Source organism: Colobus angolensis, unplaced genomic scaffold, assembly GCF_000951035.1.
Source record: "Colobus angolensis palliatus isolate OR3802 unplaced genomic scaffold, Cang.pa_1.0 Scaffold2, whole genome shotgun sequence".
Taxonomy (NCBI): Eukaryota; Metazoa; Chordata; class Mammalia; order Primates; family Cercopithecidae; genus Colobus; species Colobus angolensis.
Window position 1 is genome coordinate 6,593,446 of NW_012115154.1, and position 6,794 is coordinate 6,600,239.

Genomic DNA, 6,794 nt, shown 5'->3' on the forward strand with positions numbered 1-6,794 from the left:
TCTAGTTAGCCATTCGTCTAATCTTTTTTCAAGGTTTTTAGCTTCCTTGCGATGCGTTCGAACATCCTCCTTTAGCTCGGAGAAGTTTGTTATTACCGACCTTCTGAAGCCTACTTCTGTCAACTCGTCAAAGTTATTCTCCGTCCAGCTTTGTTCTGTTGCTGATGAGGAGCTGCAATCTTTTGGAGGAGAAGAGGCGCTCTGATTCTTAGAATTTGCAGCTTTTCTGAGCAGAACTTCTTTACCCATTAAGCAAGAACTCCTCCCTATTGCCCCTTCCTCCTAGCCCCTCATAACCTCTTTTCTACTTTCACAAATAGAACTTTTTATTTGCCACAATTAGAAAACAGATTATTAGACTGTGGTTCATATCCATCAGCTCATTCAACTTTAGCATGTGTCTCATCCCCAGTGGCTTTTCCAGAACTGCTACCTTCACTATGAAGCTCCATGAGTTTTTACAATTCAAACCTGGGGTTCTTCAGCATTTTTACTTTTCTACTGAAGACATAATAGATTGGCAAGCCTTTTCTGTGTCTTTTCCAGTGCTATCCGGAATCAGTGTATTGACCACATCTTTCATGTCATTTATCTGTACCTCTTAGGTCATGATTTCCAGTATCTTCTTCTGGATTTGGCAGACCTGTTGGTGCAGAGCATAAGAGATATTCCGTATCTGATTGTTGGTTTTTTCATAAAACCAACACAGAACAGATGAAACAAATAATCATCAGTAGTCGTCTTGATGTCAACACGAGCTTCAATCGTGGTCTGCCATTTTTTGACCATGGAACACATTTTGTCACGGAGTAAGACCCATGCCATGGAAGTTAAATCAGGCAGCTTTTGGCCTGAACATCTTTGGTAATCAACTTGAATTTTCTGATAAGAACAGATACTACACTTGATCTTAGCCAAAAGGCCGAGAAGCGATTCAACTTGAATTTTCTAAATGCAACTTCATCATTCTTCAAGTCAACAAGACTTACTTCAAACACATAACCCTTGAGACCATCAGATGCACTTTTTGATCCTTGAGTTCTGATGACTAGTGTCTTTCTGATATTTCTTGGACATAGCAGGAGTTTTCACATCATAACAATCTTTCTAAGAAAATGGATCAAATACCTTCTTGGCTGCCTTTGCTGCCTTTCGTAAGGTGCTTGTTCTTGACAATCGCTATCGTGGTGCTCCTCTTTCCTTCTGTCCTTGTGAGTTTGCCTGTTCTAGAACCTCATACAAATAGAATTATACAATATTTGTCCTTTTCTGGTCTGACCGATTTCCTTTAGCATAACGTTTTCAAGTTTTATCTATAGTGTAGCACGTATATCAGATTTCACTTCTTATGGGTAAATAATACTCCGTTGTAAGGGTATATATAGCACATTTGATTTACACATTGGTCTTTTAGTGGATATTTAGGCTGTCTACTCTTTAGCTCTTATGAATAGTACTGCTATGAACGTTGATGTCCAAGTATCTGTTAGTCCCTGTTTTCAGTTCTTTTTGGGTGTGTAGGAGTAGAATGGCTGTCAGCTTTTTGGTGCACTACCAAACTGTTTACCATAGCAGCTCCACCATTTTGCATCGTGTCAGCAATGCACAAGAGTTCTAATTTCTCCACATCCTGGATAACATTTATTTTTCCTTTAATTTTTTGGATGAAAGCCATCCCCAGTGGGTGTGAAGTGATAAATCTCATTGTGGTTTTGATTTGCATTTCCCAAATGATGTTGAAAATCATTTCATGTGCTTGTTGGTTGCTGTTTTTTTTAATCTTCTTTGGAGAAATGTCGGATAGGCACAGTGGCTCAACACTTATAATCCCAGCTATTTGGGAGTCTGAGGTGGAAGGATCACTTCAGCCCAGCAGTTCAAGACCAGACTGAGCAACATAGGGAGACCCTATCTCTACAAAAATAAAAGTAAAAAAATTAGGCAGGCATGGTGGTCCATGCCTGTAGTCCCAGCTACTCAGGAAGCTGAGGCAGGAGGAGCACTTGAGCCCAGGAGGTAGAGGCTGCAGTGAGCTGTGATTGTATCACTGTTCTCCAGCCTGGGCAACAGGATAAGACTCTCTCTCAAAGAAAAGAAATGTTTATTCAAATTCTTTACTTATTTTTGAATTTTTGTTGTAAAAGTTTATATATTCTGGATACTAAGCACTTGCAAGATACATGATTTGCAAACATTTTCTCCTATTCTTTGGGTTGTCTTTTTACCCTCTTGATAATGTCCTTTGATATACTGTAGTTTTAATTTTGGTGACAGGGACATCCTGCAAAGTAGCAGAGTAGGAATCTCTAGGAGTTAATCCTTAGCATTGAAACAACCAGCAAGCTGGAAAAAATGATCAGAATCAACTTTCAGTCTGTGGAGCCAGGGGAGTGCTTGATGAAGGGAGAGGCTACTGCTCTTGCAGAATAATTTGGGGAAAGTCTCAAATGGACGGTGCCAGCCATCAAGAAGCAAAAATAAGCCATCCCTTACAAGTTGGAAAATTACAGTTCTGAAGTTACCACAGTAACAATATCTGAGTTTATCCTGCTTGGAGGTTATTGAGCATCTTGCATGCATGGATTCGTGTTCTTCATCAAATTTAGGAAGTTTTTGGGTATTAATTATTCCATATGTCGTTTGCCTCTTTTGGTTTTCCATAGGTGCCTTAGGTTCTGTTAGTTTTTTCTTTATTTCTTTCATTTTAATCTTCAGACTGGATAATTTCAATTTTTTTATCTTCAAGTTTGCTGATTCTTCTGCCTGCTCAAATCTACCATTGCACTGCTGTATGAATTTTTCATTTAGCTCTTAGGCTTTTCAGCTTCAGAATTTCTTTTTGGTTCTTTTCTGTAATGTGTGTCTCTTTACTGACATTCCCTGTTTGTTCATACACTCTTCTGATATGCTTTAGCTCTTTGTGCATAGTTTCTTTTACATCATTGAGCATATTTGAGACAGTTGGTTTAACATCTTTGACTAGTAGTTTTACTGTCTGGGCTGTCCCAGGGATAGCTTTCTGTCAAATTATTTTTTTCTTATAAACCAGCTATGTGCTTTCTATGATTTATAATTTGTTTGTTGAGAACCAAACAATTTAAGTATTATAATGTGGTGGTAACTCTGGAAAACAGATTCTCCTTCTACTCAGGGATTTATTTTGTTGTTTGTTGAGGTCTAAAGTTGTCTATTAGTATAGTGACTTTTCCAAGCGATTTTTGTGAAGTCTTTGTTCCTTGTTATATGTGTTACTGAAGTTTCTGTCCCATTATCTCTGTATCTGCTTGCAGCCTCTCAGATATTTTAAAATGTCTAGATTTTTAAAAATTAGTGTGCATTCCTTTTTAAATATTGTGATAAATGTCACCAGAGAAGCTGCCCTCAGCCTAAGGGGGTCAAATGTAGCCAACCATCTCTGCTGATCCTCAGGGAACTGCCATACCAATTAAATCACACCCCAAAATTTTAGAGCACAAAGTATTTACTGTTCACTATAGCAGCAGTGAGCCACTTTAGGAATGCTGTCCCCATGTTGCAGCAGGACTGTGGAATGGGTCGTGGTAGCTGGTTTATGCATGCCAGTCTCTTACCAAAGATAAGACAGTCACCTTGATAATACCAATAACCTTATCACAGCTGTCTAAAATAGGCATTATTTCCCAGTAGTCTAATACAAGTCCATCTTCCATTTTTCCCCTTTTCCCAAAAATGCCCTTTATATCTGTTTATTATTGTTATTATTATTATTATTTTGGAGATGGAGTTTCGCTGTTGTTGCCCAGGCTGGAGTGCAATGGCGTGATCTCAGCTCACTGGAACCTCCGCCTCCTGGGTTCAAGTGATTATCTTGCCTCAGCCTCCCAAGTAGCTGGGATAACAGGCGCCCGCCACCACACCCAGCTAATTTTTGTATTTTTAGTAGAGACGAGGCTTCACTATGTTGGCCAGTCTGGTCTCAAACTCCTGACCTCAGGTGATCTGCCCGCCTCCACCTCCCAAAGTGCTGGGATTACAGGCGTGAGCCACCAAGCCTGGTGTTTTTATTTTTTAAATAGAGACAGGATCTCACTATGTTGCCTAGGTTGCTCTTGAAGAGCTGTCCTCTAGTGACCCTCCCACCTTGGCCTCCCAAAGTATTAGGATTACAGGCGTGAGCCACCACACCTGGCCATGTTTCTTTTAATCTGGAATTACTTCTATGATTAATATGAGTGGTGACTCATGCCTGTAATCCCAGCACTTTGGGAGGTTGAGGCAGGAGGACCACTTGATGGCAAGAGTTCAAAACCAGCCTGGGCAACATAGCAAGACCCCATCTGTATTTTAAAAAAGAAAAAAAGAAACAACAACAAAAAGAAAGATGTTAAACCTTACAATAAGGAGTGTGTCAACTACAACTATACCAATATAGCTGTTTTTCACCTATCAGGCAAAAATCCAAATGTTTGTTAACATACTCTATTTGAGACTTTGAGAAACTGGATATTGTTATACATTTCCAATAAGTGCATTTGGTTGTTTCTAACAAAATTGCAGGTTCTTTTATCCTTTGACCCACAAACCCACTTCTAAGAATTTATTTTAAGGGTACATCTGCCACTAGTAAAGTGACATATAGACAGAGTTATTCATTGAGTCATCATTGTAATAGCAGAAGATGGAAAATAAGCTATAAAAAAGACTGAGGTACATACAATGTGGGGGGGGAAGAATGCAGGTAGATCTGTATTTACTGTTTTGGAGTGATCACCAGGATGTATTGTTAAGTGAAAACAACAACAATAAAAAGCTGCAGTACAGTGTTTTTTGCAAGAAGAACTTCTAGGAAAAAGGGAAAAAAACACCCAGATACCAGAAAACATGGCTTAATAAAAATGATTATTTACAGAGAAGGTGAAGTAGGGCAAATGGATTTGAGTGATAAAGATGGAAGAGAAATTTGCTGTACTTACTTAATATAGTTTTTTACTTTTGAACCCATGTAAATGTTTTACATATTCAAAAATAAGTTTATATCTAAACAAAAAGTAAACTCTAAAACTAGTGAACCTACAAAATGTATCAAATTGACAACATAGCAGCATATTGTGGGATTTTATTATTGATTCTGACAGTCTGTTTCAACTAATGCATCTTAGTCTTTAACAATATTTCTGCTGGATTTAGGATTTCTAGTTAGGCAGTTTTTGCACTTGGAAGATAGCCTTCTACTGTCTTCTGACTTACATTGTAGCTGACGAGAAGTAGGCTAACAGCCCTACTTTTGTCTTTTTTCATGATAATTCATCCTTTTTTCTTTGTTTTAAGACTTCTCTTTGTCTTTGATTTCTGCAGTTTTAGGATGGCATATTTATTTTCTTTTTTTTTTTTTTTTTACAGTAATGGGGTCTTATTGTGTTGCCCAGGCTAGTCTCAAACTCCTAGCCTCAAGCAATCCTCCTACTTCAGCCTCCCAAAATGTTGCGATTACAGGTATGAGCCACCATATCCAGTCTAGTGTGATATATTTAGATGTTAGTTTCTTTTTAGTCTTCTTGGAAGTCACTGGACTTGGGAAACTTGTAGGCTCTGTTACTTCGCTTCTACAAAATTCTTGCCCATTTTGTTTTCTCTCAGTCCATCCTTTTGAGACTGATTAAATGCTTGTTATGTAATCTATATGTATATGTCTGTTTTTGGACTCTATTCTGTTTCATTGTTGGTATTTCTCTCCTTTCTCGAATACCACTCTGTTTGAATTACTGTAGCTCTATCCATAGTAAATCTTGAAATCAAGGAGCGTAAGTCCTCCAAATTGGGTATTTTTTGAATTGTTATTGCTATTCTCTGTCTTTTGCATTTTCATTAAATTTTAGTGTCAGTTTGTCAGTTACTGTTGTGCCCAGACCGTTTATTCCCCTGAGAAGACCACCAGAGTCCGAGTCAAAGCCAAACAGCAAGGATCTTTATTACAGGTTGGAACCTGGAACTCTCACACACCCGTGAAACGAGCGGGGCGGGAGAGCTCCCCAACTGGGCTCAGGACAGTGTTATATAGTATGGGGTAAACAGGCACAGAGTCATTATACAAATCAGATGTATGATTGGCTGACATTTGAACAAGGCGATTTGGCTGATTATGATTGGTTTCCGCCATTTCTGGTATTTCAGTTAATTTTGAAATTCTGATGACGTTTATCAGGGGCTTGCAGGGCAGTGGCAGGGCTTGTTTTCGCAACCCCAAGGCGGGAAAGCAGTCTTACAGAAGCAGAACAAAGGCAGTTAATCATATTGTGACAGGTTTCACAACAGGTTTTGCAACATGAGTGTACCTTACTTAAACGCGTCTTGTGACCTTGCCATGCCACAGAAAGAAAAACAGGAACTTACAAAATCTTTAGAATGTGCAGAGATAGAGACAAAATGATTGTGAGAGCAGAACAAAGGTTTTGCAATAGGATGGGCACACACTTTTATGCCCTTTCATTACTACAAAAAGATTCTCTGCTGGGATTTTAATTAGGATTGCATTGAATCTTGAGATCAGTTTGGAGACATGGAAAATCTCAACCATATTGAGTCTACCAATCTAATAATGTTTTTAATGTCTCTATTTAGGTCTTCTTTAATCTTCGTTTTGTGGTTTTTACTCTACATGTCCTGCATATCTTTTGTTAATATTACCCCTATTTTATGTAGCTTTTTTGGGGGAATGCTTTAGGACTTTTTGCTTATACAATCACATCACCTGTGAATATGGTTCTTTCTTTCCCATCTGGATTTTTTTTTTTTTTTTTTTTTGAGACGGAGTCTCG

At 38.4% G+C, this 6,794-nt stretch overlaps 1 pseudogene; it reads right to left on the minus strand.

Moving 5' to 3' along the window:
* Positions 1 to 326: 326 nt before the first annotated feature.
* LOC105511393 lies at positions 327 to 3,689 on the minus strand (annotated as a pseudogene).
* Between the last annotated feature and the right edge of the window lie 3,105 nt (positions 3,690 to 6,794).